Here is a 16,945-nt window from a genome sequence, read left to right on the forward strand (position 1 = left end):
GCCACTCCTCCCAGCTTTGTGTTGTCAGCAAACTTGCTAAGGAGGCTTCTGTCCCTTCATCCAAGACATTGATGAATGGGACAAGAAAATCACTTCCTATACAGTCTTATTTTCTGCTGCCAGGAGGTGCATGTCACCCACATGTATAGACGAGTCCTTTCAATGCAGCTGCTTTGTTTTGCTTTTCCATTTTTTCCATCAGAGTGCCCAGTTATTCCAGACCAACACTTGTATTTTTTGAACATTTCCTATCATCTGTCTCCAAGGTCCTCAGTTTAAGCAGAGTGCTGAGGCGTGGATAATTGAACTCACTCATTTTGGGGTCCAAGTTGTTGTTGACTTCTCTTTCTCTTCTCTGTTGCAAACTTTCATTTTAAAAGATCACAGTTTTCTTTGCCAAGTTGTGAAACTTGATTTGGGTTTTTTTCATCTGTTTTCCAGCCACCTTGCAAAGGAAGTATCATGTGGAGTCATGCTTTTGATGTCACCTAGGACTGTGGGTCTGCACTATGCAGATCTGAAATATCTGGTTTAGACCCTTTTCATTTTCATCTTGTTGCTTTTGGCAGGAAAAAAGGTGTTCAAAAGTAAGAAAATTTGTTCCCAGCTGATTTGAAAACTGAATAGCTCCCTGTTTGTTTTTTTCTTTTCTAAAAGTCCTTTACAAGGGACTGTTTTTTGAGGGCTTGTGATCACGCGTGTAGTTTGCTCTCTGTCTAGCCACAGCAATTTACCACTTACAAAAGAGTCTTTCAGCACCTGACCCTATATTCAGGGTAAGATCTGCAACCTTCAATTGTTTAATTAGCTGGTGCTAGCTTAAAAATATTTAACAGAGCTCTCTCAGGTAAGTAGGTTATTTCAGGAAGCATCCCCACAAATTATTTTCATTCCTTTTCCTTTGCTACTTTACCCAGCAGAAGGAAGCAAAGGTCGTGATCTTTGACAGTGGTCAGCCCACCTTCAAAATAGTTGCAAGTAGCCCTCATCTTCTCAACTAATGAAATAAAAGCCTCTATCAGAACTCTCCTGTACTAGGCTGTTCGTGCCTGATGTGCTCTCTGCTGAGGAGGGGTGTGAGCGGTGGTGGCTAAAAGAAAAATGACCTGATATCTTTTCATTGCTTCTTTGTTTGTTTAGTGGTGAGTGGGCAACCCTTTCATCTGAAAACTTGTGCATTCTTTTCTATTCCATAAAAGTGTGGAGTCAAATATAATCCCAAGTTGGGTAGGAAGGTACTTTACCTACAGTAACAAACAGTACACGGAACAAAGGCTGCTTGTCCTGACTACCTCTGTCAAAAACAAAAGATGATGAGTAAAGGTGAAAGGTGGTACTTCTAAAATGTATCCTTTTAAACATCAATTAACTGCAGAAGGTGACACTGACATAATACGAGGTTTCATTTTATGTGTTTGCAGATTTTGACATGATGAGGAGAAAATTGAGCTGCTGAGAAGTTTTTCTTCTTTTAGTGACATTCACACACTCCTGCTACAGGAAGATGAGATAGCATTTGCCACCTTCATCGTGCTGCCAACTGACCTCTCCCAGTTTATTTCTGGTAGAATTTCCAATATTTTTAATACCATAATGCTGGCAGATAAAAGATTAAGAATAAACTGCCTCTATTCCTATCTTTTCTGTGAGAGATAAACAATAATGAACATGAAGTACGTCAGCAGCATTTTTATGGAGCCACTTTTTAAACTGTAGCTTGCTTTTGAAGTCAGCATTGCACTTGGCTCAAATGATGAGATCCTGACATTAAACACTACTCAGCCAGAGCCAGTGTTAATATTTTCAATGCCTTATTAAAAAGGAAAGAATGTAAACTAATTCTACTTCTGTTATGATGAAGGTCCTTCATAACATCTGAGCAAAATCAAAGCTCTTTGAGGACTTAGGCAAAGTATAATTTTTCTGCTGTTTATTTGGGGCAGGGAGCAGTGAGGGAATGCTTTTTAAAATGCTTACTGAGAGTCAGCTAATTTTCCTCATCCCTGTTTGAAAGTTTCCAAAAAAGGAGCATGAGGAAATCAGGTTGACTCCCATGGTCAACAGCAGCCAATGCCAATGAATACATGTACTGTTGGTTAGTGAAACTCATTATCCCTATGTGCCAAAACTGAGACAATGGAGACAAAAGTCACAGCCTTTCAACTCCAAATATATCACTGGGCTAAATTGCCTTACATGACTAAGAAAATAATCAATCAAAAGAAATTACTATGCAAGAAAAAACTCCTTCTTCTCTATCACCAATCTCTTGTCCCCTCCTGCATCTGGCACTGGCTACTTAGTCAGTCTACAGGACACTTAACTGGGTGCTGTTATTTAGCTACAGGAAAGACATAATTTCTGCAGCAGATGAGCACTAATGCATAAATTCTCGTAACCTCACTGCAAAATATTGATATGTTAATCTATCCATTTTGCAGATGAAGTAAAGGGGCAATTGCTAGTGTGCCACTTCAGCATTACTGTCTGCCTTGAGTCCTACCCATGTCTGTATAGTAGACTGACATATTTCAATTCTAGCAGGCTCACCTGCCACGTGCCTGCTTCAGAGCCTGAGCTGGTCTAACACCTCCACTCTGTGTTGCTAAAGTTGTACCCTGTGCAGCTCACACATTAGTTCACAGTGTGGTCACTGTGTCACCCTCTGTTCTAGCTTCTAACCATGGCAAGCTGGTGGCTCTCAAACACTAGGGATGTTGCAATTCATCTGAAGAGGGTTCCTCAGATGAAAATCTGGAAATGAAGACTGCTGACTGGGAAGCAAGAACCAGACTGTCTCAGAACTAGAATATCTGATAAACTTCATTTTATCAGCTTGTTGGATCAAATAGGATAGATCAATACCATTCCATCACCACAGTTTATCATCTGGAATCCCTCTGTAGCTTACAGTGGCAGATCTTAAGAATGACAGTTCCTTTCCAAATGCTCCACAAAAAAATATTGGCTCCAGTTGGTGTTAAATGAGTTAGCTTAAACAAAGTCAAACAGTTCAATGCTTTGCATTCCATAGAAGTTAATGAATATTTCTTGCAGCTCTCTTTTTATTCTTTGGATGACACTGTCTTCCTGGAGGGTTGATAAGAATATGAAGTCTGTGAAGATAAAGCAGTGATTCTTGCTGTGACTCAGGAGGGAAGGAAAGTGAAACAGACTGTGAACAAGAATCAATGGGATGTATGAAGATTGCATACTTCTTGTCCAAGTATATTGGCTGCACAGTTCTGTATCCTGATCCAAGGTTATGCCTGGTACCAACTCAGCTGTATTTCAGCCAGGTTCTCGCTGAAGAAAGGTGGACTTAAGGAATTTATTCTATTCTATTTAGTCTCCATGTTCCAGGAGAAACCCGGTGCTGCCACAGCTGAGGAAATGGTATAATATACATATATGTTAAAAGAGATGAAAACCAAAAGAGAGCTATGTACTCATGGTGAATAAGTAAGGCATTAAGAAGATATTTCTGTTGTAAGAAACACTGAGGTACACACTATTCCTCTCTCCAGTTGAACAGTACCTCCATAAGCAAAGAAGTTGTACTAAAAAAAACCTTTATCCATGTTCCTAACTCCTCCAATAAGAATCTAATTAGGTCCAAAGATTCACCAAACCTGCCTCTGCAAAGAGACAAAAGCAGTGAAGATGTGAGGAAAAAAAAATCATTTTAGTAGTTTTTAAGCTACTGCCTTTCATACTTACAGTAGTCTATTCAATTCTCTGTTACAGTGGGAAAGGGAGATCATCTTGCCCCACCCTGGACATCACAGTCTAATCTGTTCTTTTTATTTAACTGGTCTCTTAGTTCAACAGCCAATTATATATTCACCAAGTTCTTGGTTTAAAATCATTCTTAGGCTTGTGGAATTTTTGCTGCCAGCCTCAAGATTCCATCTACTTGTCTTTGCTAAAGACTTGTGTCAGCTTAGACAAATTGCACTTGGCCAGATGGCAGTGCCCTTGCCCCTGGTAAACAGAGCTTTGCTACACAAACAGGCCTGCTGTCATAAGTGTGCTGCTCAGCAGAGGAGGTTTGAGCTAGCTGCAGTAAAATCTGTTGTCTTGATGTAAAAATCTTCTGTGTGATAAGAATCTTCCCCATATGGATGAGGAAAATCGGTTCCTTCTTTCCTTTGCTGAGCATGTTGAGCTCTACAGATGTAAACCTGCCCATACGTGCTAAACACATCTGAGTATTTTCAGGCATTTAAGTGGTACTCTGAGTCAACAACATTGTGAAAGAACCTGTCAGAAGGTAGCAAAATTATCTTTGAGAAGCTGGAGATATTTTTTTAAGAGCCAGAGGGAATGAAAAAAATCAAAATTTTGTCAGGGAACAATTTTTTAAAACATTTAGTCCAATGATTTGCTAGATGCTAGATCTCTTTGTTGAAATCTGTGTGAATATGTATTAGAAATAGCTGCACTGTATTTAGGTGAATATTTATGGAAAAGCTAAGGTCTGGTCCTAGAGCTTGTCTCTGCTTTTCTCTTTCTTAAAGCTTGCTATTTATATCATCTAACCATAGGATAGTTTGGCTTGCAAAACTGTGGCTGACCAAAGTCCTGAGGGTCTGCCACATGAAAGATGACTTCTCTACTGGTTAAACCCCTTCAAAAACAGCTTTTCCACTGGATGTGCCGGGAAGCATCTCACTGAATAAATCTTTTCTAAAGAGAAAAAACGTTTTGTGGCAAAATTCTGCTGACTACATTGAACTTCTGCCCCAGAAGGATTCTGGCCCTTGCCTCTTGCCTTTGCTGTTATAAACTCTTCTGCTTTTAATGAATAATTGAATCTTGATGAGTTTCTTCTAAGTAAGCTTACACAGCAGTAAGACTGCAGCAGGATTTTCTACATGGCAGCAAATCGCAAAAAATAAATAACTGCAGTATTTTTCATACAAGCGAAGAAAAGAAACCAATCATACTCTCAGCTGTTTGAAAATCTTGGTAAGTTTAATGTGAAAAACAGAGACCATATAGCTCCCATTTCAGAACATCAGAAATGTGAGATCCTCAAGTTCTTTTTGACAAGTTCTACCACTTTGGTAGCAAAAATTAGCATCATTAAAGGTAAAAGGCCATTGCCAGTTTCATCTGTGTCTTATAAACAGAAATTATCTAAAATTGGAATTTTACCATCTTACCCATCCAACCACTGAGGTTTAGTTATAAAGGAATGCTAAAATGAGCCATCCCATGTCTGTACTAGCAGAACAAAACCAAAATTGGTGAGGTTTTGTGGCATCAAACTAAACCTGCCTCTCATAACAGAGATGAGAATAAACTGAAACCTTTTATCTGAGTCACAAACTGTGGTGGTTTACATGAGCAGGGACCAGAGGTCCAGTTGCCCACAGAAGGCAGAATGCAGCCACCCAGGTCAGAGTCTGGCCCCAACAGCAGAGTCGATTTCTTGTTTCTGAAGAGAGAACTGGAATATCTCTCATGATCAGAAGGCTGTCTTTCTACTCAGAGAAACCCTGACATCATGATAACAAGCTGTAACCATTACATCTGCAGAACAAGCTCTCTCCTTTGCCAGTCACAGCAGAGCACTGTAGCCAGCTCTCTGGGGAAGCAATAGCTTCATCCATCATTAGTGGCTGAGTGGCTACACACATAAAATGCCCTTGTGATATTCTCTCCTTTCATTAGTTCTCTTGCTGCAGAGACAAGCATAAGTGACCTTCAGGTTTCATTTGGATTTATTAATCTAATGACCACCTGTGGCCTCAAAATGACACCTGACATATATCACATGGCCATTTGATGACATCACTCTTTACTGAAGTTGTCCTATGTTTTTCATCTCCGTGTTCCAGATGAGTCTGCTTGGCCTCCATTGATCTCTCACCAAGAATGATATTTCTATTCAGGCTTTAGATAACCTTTCCAAACCCAACTCTCTTTCTGCTAATCTTTCAACTACTTGGAACATTCTTTTTATCTTTTTTTTTCCCTTCTATTAAATACACAGTTATTTTAAAGCTGAAATGTGGAAATGCCTCCATTAAAAGGATATATGTAAGAAAAACAAGGAAACAAGGTTGGTTCAGTCATGCAAGCTGTAATTTAGTTTAGGGTCTCCTAGCTGAATGATCTATCTACCATACTTGAGGATGTGAACAAATAGATAACTGAAAGCACATGCGTTCTTGCAGAGTCTGACTCCATAAAAATGATGAAATTTGCATTTATGGTGTTTAAACAAGATAGTTTTTGACTGACCTTTGTCCACAGTACCTTGGACTGCTTTATGTCAGCTGTCTCTCTCTAGCAGTAATGCTCTGTCATTTTCTAATTAGATCTGTGCAACTGTTCATAGTGGAACTAGAACTCAGCTATAAGGTTGCAGGGGGATGTGTCTTCATTATCTATTTTTCTCATCTCATGACTCATGCTGAGTTACATTCTGCTTAAACAAATCAATATGGTTCTTACTATTGAGAGCACAAGAGTGCAAATATCATGCTAGTCCATGGTTTTGCTGTTGTTTTGTACAGTACCAGCTGGTTTTTATTGAGGAAACAGTATTATGTTGTTGAATATTTTTTGGTCTCTACAGACCTTATTGTTCTGTGTTGGCTGGGGTGAATAAGAAAGTACTAAATCCTTTGAAGAGTTAGGAAATGACAGTAACTGGAAGAGTATGTACTCCACAGCTGATGAAGAACCAGATGATCTTTCTTTTTTTTTAATTTTTACTGAAAGCACTGATTGACTTATGATGGTTTTACTGAGGAAAAAAAAAAAAAGGAACTTTCTTCTGTTTTCCTTCTTCTAGTTTCAAAACTATTGGAACATAACACTGCTCTTCCAGAGATCCACCAGCCCTGAACTGTTTCACTATATCACCACCTAAATAGCTCACCACATTTGCATTATCTGAACATGCATCAGTTTCTTCCACTGTAAAATATTTTGATCTCTTAAGAAGACTTCCCTTTCTCTAAAGGTTGTGAACAACTTACAAACTTAGAGATCTGAGGTTGAAAAAATGAAGATCACACTGTAACTACTCAAAAAATTGATCATGGGCCTTCCGTTCTGACACTAATGCTGACAGGTGTCCAATAAGGCATATAGTTTCTTTCTTTTGCATATACATTTCTCTGTGCTCTACACTGGGGCCCCTAAGTTTTTGCTCTGTTAAGTGATGAATTTGACACTGAAAAAAGGTCTTTCACACACACTAGTGAAGAATTGGGCTGGTGCACTAAGTGAAACTTGTGTTTGTGTTGCTATCTACCCTTAGGTAGAGCACACAGGTTGCAAATGGTACTTGCAAAAAAACCCCTATTTCATGATATTTTTTGACAGCAGCCATGAGTTGAATGACTTTGGACTGCACATCCTTACAATGGGGATTCTTTCTCTGAGTCAGGTCAGAGGGAGAGAATCGGCCTGGGAGGTGGCAGAGGTATGAAATGTCTCCTTGTTCTCTGCCAAGTCAGTTTTTTGGGAGGACAACTGTCTTGAATATCTCAAAGCAAGAAATTGTAAGAGATCAGAGCTCAGCTCTAGACTTCATTACTCAGTTTTCTAGTGTGCTTGTGCCAAAGCAGAAGGTTTGGCTTGCTTGAAAGGAACATCCTTGTGGAATGGGGACACTTCTTTTAAATGAATGAAGCTGGATGGAGAAGAGTGGGGAAGACTGAGTGCAGAATTTATCCTGTTGCACATTTCACATGATGAAATTTCCCTTGCTAAAGCAAACCAAGCCAAAAGAAAAAAAAAAAAGGAAGAGAAAGAACTGAAGAACTGAGGGTTTTTGTGGTAGAGCTGTGCTTCACATGCTGTGTTATGAAATGAACCGAACTGTATCCAGCAGACTTTAATTAACTTTTTATTAGGAGAAAAAATCAGCTCTACAATATAAAAGATTGTTTAAAAAATGAAGTATCTTGGCTATTTTTCATCCCAAATGCACAAAGGAACAAGACTACCATACATTCCAGTGGCTTGAAATATTTGTATTGGAATAAAAAAGTGAAGTTAGTTTTGAGTCATGCAAGAAGACATCGACACATCCTTAGGTTTCATTGCTTTTATTGGAACTGAAATAAATAGAAATCATTTTATTCTGAAATTGTGAAGAAATTACAGCACCACGGTTTAGACCTTCATGGTGAATTTCTGCTTTGGTGGAACATTTAGAGCTAAGTTGCTAACTTCTTTAAAAAGTCTTTAGCTGAATGAGCCAAGTCTGTGAAGAAGAACGCTGATTTGGGGTTTAATATCAGCAGTATATCTGTCCATGTCAGAAATTACATAAATAAAGCAGGAAGCATGAACTTGAAGGCCCTCATCCTCTTGTTCCCACTGCTTAAAAAATTACTAAGTTACTTCTGACCTACTCTCACTCTAATTTCCTCTGGCAAATTTTCTCTCGTATGTTTTCTTAATATGATGTAAAAGGAGATTGGTTGATTGGTTGTTTTTCTTCTTCAGCTGAGTTAGTACTCTATCTTTTCTAACCCTAGTTTTCATCTTCATCTCGTAAACTTTTGAACCTGATGGATATCTCAAAGATAACTATTTCCCTACAGGTTTTGTGCAACTTAGAAGAGAAAAAAGGTCCGAAGTAATGCGATTATGAAGAAGACACGGAAAGCAAGCAGTGTTTATTTTCACCAGCCATGCTATCTCTTATGCAGGAGTGTACACAAGGAGACCTTTCAAAGAGTGGAAATTGGCTTTTTTGTAGGGGAAAAGAATTGTGCAAAGTAGGGGAAAGGAATCTCACAAAGTCATTACACCAAGTAACTATTGTTTTTACAATTTTGGAGCAAAAGGAGTCAAACCATTTTGGAAAAATGCTAACACCTTCCTCTGCACCAAGAAAAGGTAGAGTATAGCATTAAGCTAGTCCTTATCTTGAGAGTTATATGCTTCTGTCTGAGAACTCACAGACTAAATTTTGTTCAAATTCAGATATTTTCTAGATTTGCAGAAAGAAGAATAAATAAGATGAAAAACACTGGAAGAAATCTTTAAAGGTGTAAATTTGACACAACTTCTTTCAGCTCTCAAAGAAACACAGCAAATAATCTGACACCCAGGATCCAGAGAGCAAAAATATATAAACCAGTGCAAGCATGTCTTCTCTCACATTCAATTATTCTTGAAGACAGCAAATCTGTCTTTTTGAAGTCTGCTACTCCTGTGTATTTTTTATTAAGAAATAACATATTCCAAGAGCCATCTGAAATTTTTCTTAATGAAGCCAAGAGGAACACTGTGGGAAAAAATTGCTTAAGAAGAAATGCATTTGGCCCAATATTCATAATTTATCACCATATCATATTTTCTAAAGATTGTTGTCCAGAATAAATCATAAATTTATGAAGTCCAGAACTGAATCCAAAAGGATTTTAAAATTCCATGGAACCGCCATATTGCCAAGGGGCATATTTTTAATTCCACTCCATTAGCAAAGTCATTGCTTCTAAACCACAGTATTCCGTCTTTCTTCCTCAACACAAAAAGTACACAAACTTTTTGTGTCATTGTTAGAATACACATTGTATAAATCTCTTTCAATCTTCCATGATCCAGTGTAGGTATAAGTATTTAATATTTTTACAGTAAAATAGTACATCAGAATATGGGTGGAGATTTTAGGTCATAAATATAGAAAAAGGTCCATAGCTGAAGTCTAAAAGGATAATACTTTAAATTCAGACACTCGTTGTTGGGGAGTACATTAATGTTTTGTGCAGGACAAGAGAGCAGGCTACAGGAAATGTTTAGTGGCTGCACACTTTGGAAGGCAAATTGCATTGAGAGGCACATGCCCAAAGCAAGACACAGCCTCTGCTGTGAGGAGCTCACAGCCTGAGACAAGGATCCCCAGGGTCTCTGGCATCACTGGCTGGCTGAAAGAACCGTACATGATCTGCCTGCAGATCATAACTTCCTCAGTATCACTGCCTGTGTGTCAGCAAAGGCTGGGGGCCATCAGTATAAGCAGTGGGTATAAACTGAACTGGGAAAAAGGGAAACTGGAAACTCCTGGCATCCAGCCCAGGCTTCAAACCACACAGCTATCCTATGTATTTCTCTGTGTATCTGAACTGGGGTTCTGTTTGGGGTCATCTTTATGATCTGTGTATTCACCCCAGGACCAGTCCTATATATAGCACATTTGTTTATGTTGCCTTGCTGTGTCAGAAGCCTTCTCTCCAGGAGATCGACATTGTTGACTCATTTCATCATTGTTCTTTCCCATCTCTTGCCGGTGAAGGGTTTAGTTGTTGCCGGCTGGTACTCTGCTGAATTTGCAATTCACTATATATCAAATAACTTTTAAAACAAATTTCATAGTTTGATCTTTCCAGTTACACAAAGTCTCCAGCTTTGTGCTGCTGTTTGATTCTCATTATAAAATAAAGTTAACTCAAAGAGGAGGGGATTTCTTAAAAGAAAATCTGCGTGTGAAGGGAAACAGGAAGGAAATATCCCAGAAGTAGTTAACTGGGAGATATATCTGGGAATAAACCATTCAGATTTAACATGTTGCTTTGTTTCCATAACTTTCAGCTCTTACAACACCTCTGAGCTACTGTTCATCTCAATGTAAAACTCCAGGGTTTCTGGTGACCTCCCAGTGATGGCCCACAGGTTACTGCAGCATCTCTTGCCATACAGAGGGCAGAGGTCTGAGCAAATAAGGAATATAAGGATAATTCTGATTTGGGGCAGCTAGATTAATTCCATCCTGTGGTTTACTGTGGTCCTCTAGTTTTCAAACTGTCCTATTCATCGTCAGAAATTAAGCCTATCTGGTGGATGAAGGCAAACCCAGGAAGATGAGTGACCACACTGGGGCCGCTCTGGACCTCAGGATGAGGATGACACAGTATCTGGCCAAAGAGTATGATGTTCACAGAATGCCATCTGGTACTGATGTTATTAGGAGCCTTCAGTGAGCAATTGCAGTGAGGATGGCTTTACATGCTGAGCTTCAAGATAGGGTAGAATTCATTGATATGCTTCTCTCCTGGGGCTGCAGTACTACTTAAATTTCTAGCACTACTGCATGACTGTTTCTCTGTACCTCCCTAAATCTGCCTTGTTGAGAAGAAAAATTGGAGTGAAGTTGCTGCACAATGGTGGGTAGTTACAGCACTTTGGCAGAGAAGGGAAAATCAGGCTCACCACTGTCAAAGGACTAGAGATTCTTTACCTTCCCTAATTAACCTGTGCCTGTGCAGTGCATGAACATACACACGTGCATGTGGGATCTAACCTGCACTCAAAGGTGTATCCAGGTGCTTGGGTTGGATGGAGCAGACACAGAGATATCTCAGCAATCTCACAGCTCATTTCAGACAGAGGAATAAAAAAATCAGCAAGTTTCTCCAGTGAGGAGCATCAATTTAGGCAGGTGAAAAAGTTGCTGTGGTGAACAGCCTGCTGCAAAAGTCTGCAGAGCAAAGCAGCATCACAGTGCACATTCGTGCAAGACAGATGGGAAAGCTGATGAATGGCTAAAGCTGTGAGGTTCAGAGCCTGCTAGAAACAAAATGTTCCCATGCAGAAAGGTCCCTGGTGAAGCTGTCAAGTTCTGATCTGTTATTCTGAACCAGAAAAATCAATTTTTTCTTATCCTGGCTCAGCTTCAGCAAAATCATCATAATAACAGTTTACTGTGTGGTCTGAGATGAAAAAATAGCAGCTCAAACTGGTTTTTGTACAGATTCAGTTCAGCACCCTCTCCAAAAGGCGCTTAATCTCTTGAGGAACTGCCCATTCTCAGAGTGTACCTGTGTGCCTGGATGGTAAGAGGAAAAGTTTTAATTACTCTGTGGATTTTGACCTCAATTTTACCTGTGTTTTGTTGCCCCTGCCATGTGTAAATCTCTATGTCATTGCTCCCCAGTCACTCATCAGCTTCACTGGGATGAGCAAGTGGGCCACAGCTTGATTTCTAGGAGGTAAAGACCCCTCTTTACAAAGTCGCTGCTGTGCTTGTGCCTTCATAGAATTAAAGAGGACAGTGGCTGACTAGGCCATGGAAATGGGCTTCTTGCCCTTAAAAAGGAGCCTGGAGAATAGGGTTGCAACACATCAGCATGTGCTATGTTGGCAGTAGCCACTGCTATAGCTAATCTCTGAACACGTGGAAGATATCAGGCTCCAGGATCATCAATCATACATTCATTTATTTTAATGAAAGGAAAGAATGAAGGCTTCAGTTTCCCTGGAAAAGGATGAAGAAAAGTTTGACCTAATGCCAGAATAAAAATGATTAAAGGAAGACTGTCCCTTTCCCCTTCTCTATAGATATGTGTTCTGCCAGTTCCTGGGCCCCAGACACTCCAGCCACTGGAGCAAAAGAGCTGTCTTCCGTGCTATTCTCTGTGCAACAAATGTAGTGTTTAGACCAAGGTCAGGCTCGAATTAGTGCTTTTCCCCCTGAGGGACATCATCACTGTATTATGCCAGAACCAGTCTGCACTGGGTAAAGTTCCTTTATGGGATTATCCCTTCCCATCCTGTCTGCCTCCATGTCCTGTGACCCCCAGCCTATTCACAGCAGTGTCCTTTAGGACGCCTGCAGCACTGAGATCCAGCTGGCAGCTTACCCAGAGTTGCTCTGGTAAAGGTTTTGGTGGACTATTCTCTTCTCCCTTGCTCCCACCCTAAAGCCACATGCTTTCATACTTAATGTATACACAGACATAGGCACATATGTACTTGGGCAACAATCTGCTTTATCAGCTTGGGTCTTTTCATACAGTGAGATTTGCACTCACAGCTGCCATGGTTACAGCCTGACTTCACTGGCCAGGAATTAGACTACTGTATGGTCTCCTAAACTGTGTAGGCATTTGAAAGGCAACTGCTTTGCAGTGAGCAAATTTGTTTTGTGTAGAAGGAGGCAAAATGATCAAGTTATCAGTTTTATTTTATTTTGAGCCAAATCTCCCCAACTGAAAGACCTAAAAATCATTGCACACATGGTAACAAATGAGAGAATTTGGACCACGATATTCAAGGCCGTTGCTATAGACAGGGTGACACAGCCTGTCTGGTAATGATGCAATGTGCTATATAACAGTCCCTTTCAGCTGTGTTTGGGCGGTAGAACACTGTTTTGTTTTATAGTAAGGATTCCCATTTAAACTACTGCTGAATCAGTTCCATTGCTATCAGTGAACTGTTCCAAAAGAGCCTTTATTTTCCCTTGTAAAATGCATCCTGCAGTGACTCTTACTTTTGCTGGTAAAGTTTGTAAAACGCTTACTGAGAAGTGTGACAAGAAACAAGTTTTACTGGATGGGTTTATTTTCCATTGACAAAAGTTTTACCTTTTGGTACCGCAGAAGAAAGCAACAAGAAGAGAGCAATAAAATAATAACTGGTATAGCTGAATTATCATAATGTCTGTAACTTTAGCTTTTTTTAATTCTTGCAAAATAACCTGTGAAATCATAGGCAACCCACTTGGCAAGCACATTTCTCTCACCATTTGTTCTACTGCATTTGGTCTTCTGTAAGCCATTTTATATTTCCAAAAATATAAGGTTTGCCACATGGGATTAGTTAAACCTATTCTGGTATTTTGTATCCATATACTACCACTATGAATTGCTTCAGGAAAACTGTTACTGTCTCAGTAGTCAATACTACATAACTGGCTATCAGTTGAAATTATGTCCTTCCTCATCTCACTCAACTGGTGAGAAATTGGTTGTGCCCAGCATAATACGCTTTGTAGCATATTCTGTCAGTCACCCACTCTGCCCCCGTGTGGGTTTTTTCCCTTTTGAAATTTCCAATTCCATGACACCAACTCCATGCCACCAAATTCCTGACTACAGTGACTGCCTCACTAGCTTCGTAGTTGTTTTTTTTTCTTGTCTCTGACATGGGAACTGGACTTCACCTCTTCGGAGTACTACTCACCTTTTCAGTTTGATGTTAATATGGCCAAATTTCCCACCACTATAACATTCCTCGAAATCATTGCACATTTGTGACAGCAACAGGATTGGGTCCATGGTACTCAAAGCTGATGCTACAGATTTACACAGCCTCTGTGGCAGTCATCCAATACTCAGCAATGGTGCAATGGTTTTGGATCATTTCCTGATTTTATTTAAGCATCTTCATTCTGACCACAATAGCCCTAGTCTCTCCCTCTACAGAAACTTTCTGTGCCTAGTCATATTTTTTACTTAACTCTGGAATGTGCTCTGTGGTTCTTTTGGAGGTGAATAGAGTATTATGGGCAAATGTGTGCCATTGATTCATATAATGTTATATAAAGTTCAATATGTTATTTCTCATTCTGACATAATAAACAGGTTTTTAAGTTTTAGGAGATGAGCAGATAATGCAACATTTGCTATCTTCTAGTCATCCATCACAGAAATGAGAGAAGCCCATTGTTTCACTTGCAGTTCATCCATTCTGTTCTTTGGTCCCATCAGGACTTTTGGTGTGTTTGTTATCCAACCTTTTCTTTTGTTTGTTCATTCAGTACTTCTGGTTTCTGACATATTGTCTGAAGAGACTAACTCCAGAGTAGACTTCTCAGTGCTGTTCATTTAGCCAAAGGCCAAGGTGAGGAAGTTTTTCTGCAGCAAAATCCCTGTGCATCAGATACACAGGTTGTCCATCCAGCTGATTTCAGAAACACCATGAAAATATAGATTACAGGAGCATTTTGTCAAAGGGAAGGAGTGATGAGAGCAAATAGTAGTAACATACAGAGCCTTTCACCTGGAAGTCAGTAGTTCTAACCTGTGATAAACAAAACTTGGTTAGTCCTTAATCTCTCTGGTTGTTTTGTGCTCTCTCATGTTGTAGTGAAAACCTGTGTAATAACAAGCACTAACAGCTCCAACTACAGTGTATTCTGCAGCGAGGCAGGCTGGTTTTAAAGTAGCAATGAGATGGATTTACACTGCTCCTGTACAGCTTTCATAATGAGGAAGAAGCAGTCGGAAAACTGTTAAACTAGCGCTAAACAAAACTTGAAAGGAATGCACTTACTGATCAGTTATTTGGGTATGAATTCTTGTCCTAATGTAAACACTGGAAAAACTCCCCCTGAATTCTTCTGAATTTTGCCACAGGCCCCTGGAATATTCATGTGAATAAACATGGGATCTGTTAAAGAAGGTCCCTGGCCAAGGTGATACGGGCCCCTGCCTTACAAAGTGGCTGTTAGACAGGTTTTCCAGCTAAAGTTTTGACTTTTGGTATTTATCTAATATTTTAAATTGCTTGGGAGGGGAAAGTCAGGAAGAAGTAGATGGAGTTTTACCTTATCTGGACCTGACTGCTGTTCCACAGCTCTGATCAACATGATCAGTTTACCATGACCAACAAGGAAACACTGCAGTGAAGTCTGTATCATTGCCCTGACCTCAGCCACAACCTCTCTCTGGGTGTGAGCTCACATATGTCTTTATGGTGCCTGCTCTGAATATTTGCAGGCTGGAACAGCAGTTTGAACTGCTCTCAAGCCGGAAGGGAGAGCCAAGGTGCATTACATCATGTGTTAGAAATTCAACCGAGAGGCACTTCTACCCGGACTCACTGAACTTCTTTTTTTCTCCCTCTTCTCTTAGAAAGTTCTTTTCCATTTTAACAGGTGCTAATGACATATTATGACTTTCCCGGAGTGCCCAAATGACCTGTTGAGAGTCAGGGAATAAACTATCATTAAAGAAGTAAAAATTAATCACAGCAGTATAGTCAGAAAAAAATATATTTGACCAAATTTTTCCCCAATCCCCTGCAGACAAATGCTCCATAAATAGCTGTCTCACTGTTATACAATATTTTTGCGGGCATATCTAGATTTGTGTGGATCCTTATAGACAGTGTCTCCTAGGATTCTGTGCAACCAGTGATTTGCTATCTAGGTAAACAAATGTTATGTAGAGAAAAAGCTATGATCATTTCTTGTTTTTTATTCTATGTTTTCATATCCTATGATTTCACAATAATCCTTAACTCTCTCAGCTAGCAATTGCCTTCAAGAAAAACTTCCCGCTGCAAAGTCTTCAAGCAAAGGAGAGACTATTATACATCCAGTCGTTATGCAAAAGGTTGAAATCCCTTGTACTCATTTCTTGGATATTCTCTTTAAACTCATTTGCCTCAATATTGATTTCTAGTAATGAGATGTTATGAACCAGTTGGGCTAGGATTAAACACATACTGTTTTGGGCAGAAGCACCTTCTTACATGCAAGCCATAAATCTTGATTCTCCTTTAGATCTGCCAACAAATTCTTCATGAGGTATTGCTTAGCTGTTGAAAATGAAAAGGACTTCCAAAGATAAGAATGTGCCCCATGAATCTTGGGAGCACGGTGTCAGTAACTACATTGGGAAGACTGAATAAACTAAACATTTATTTTGCCACAGCAGAGGCAAAACCATTAGGGAAAGTTTCCTGGAAAGTTTGAGGCAGCATATGTTAATGAGAGAGGGAGACACTTGCTCCAACATCTGGCTGGTATCTGTTGTTTTGTGCAATGTAAGGTCTGGTCTTTTTTAATCAGTGAATATTATAAGTTAATCCTGGTTTAGTACTTGAGATGTAGTGTATTGTAAAATTAGTATATCATTCCCCAGGAGACTGACAATCCTGCTTCAGTAGATCTTATTTCCATTTGTGCAGGAATGTCCTTGAGGACAAGACATTTTAACGCTCAGAGATGGGGAACAAGGAGAGGTAAAGCTAATATCTGACTACTGCACGACTAGGAGAGGAATTGGGGAGTTTGTCATGAGATCCAATCTGACTTTACTACTATTATATTGCGTTTACATTTCATACTTGATCAAAGCACTGTTACATTTGTATGTAGAAAAGAAGGTTCAAATCTGAATCTGGAAAAAAAACTATATTAAGTTCCACTCAACATCAGTCGAGATTTGCTTTTATCAAAGCC

At 39.6% G+C, this 16,945-nt stretch overlaps 1 protein-coding gene across 2 annotated transcripts in view; it reads left to right on the forward strand.

Moving 5' to 3' along the window:
- The window catches only part of SLC35A5 (solute carrier family 35 member A5), a 65,643-nt gene extending 64,021 nt beyond the window's left edge, over nt 1–1,622 (forward strand). For both annotated transcript variants that reach the window (XR_003529347.1, XR_003529346.1), the window contains one exon: nt 1,422–1,622. The gene's annotated coding sequence lies outside the window, so the exon portion shown is untranslated. The remainder of the gene's footprint in view (nt 1–1,421) is intronic.
- Nucleotides 1,623–16,945: the final 15,323 nt, after the last annotated feature.

The sequence above is a fragment of the Corapipo altera genome, unplaced genomic scaffold, assembly GCF_003945725.1.
Source record: "Corapipo altera isolate COAL_440 unplaced genomic scaffold, ASM394572v1 61, whole genome shotgun sequence".
In the NCBI taxonomy this organism is placed as follows: domain Eukaryota; kingdom Metazoa; phylum Chordata; class Aves; order Passeriformes; family Pipridae; genus Corapipo; species Corapipo altera.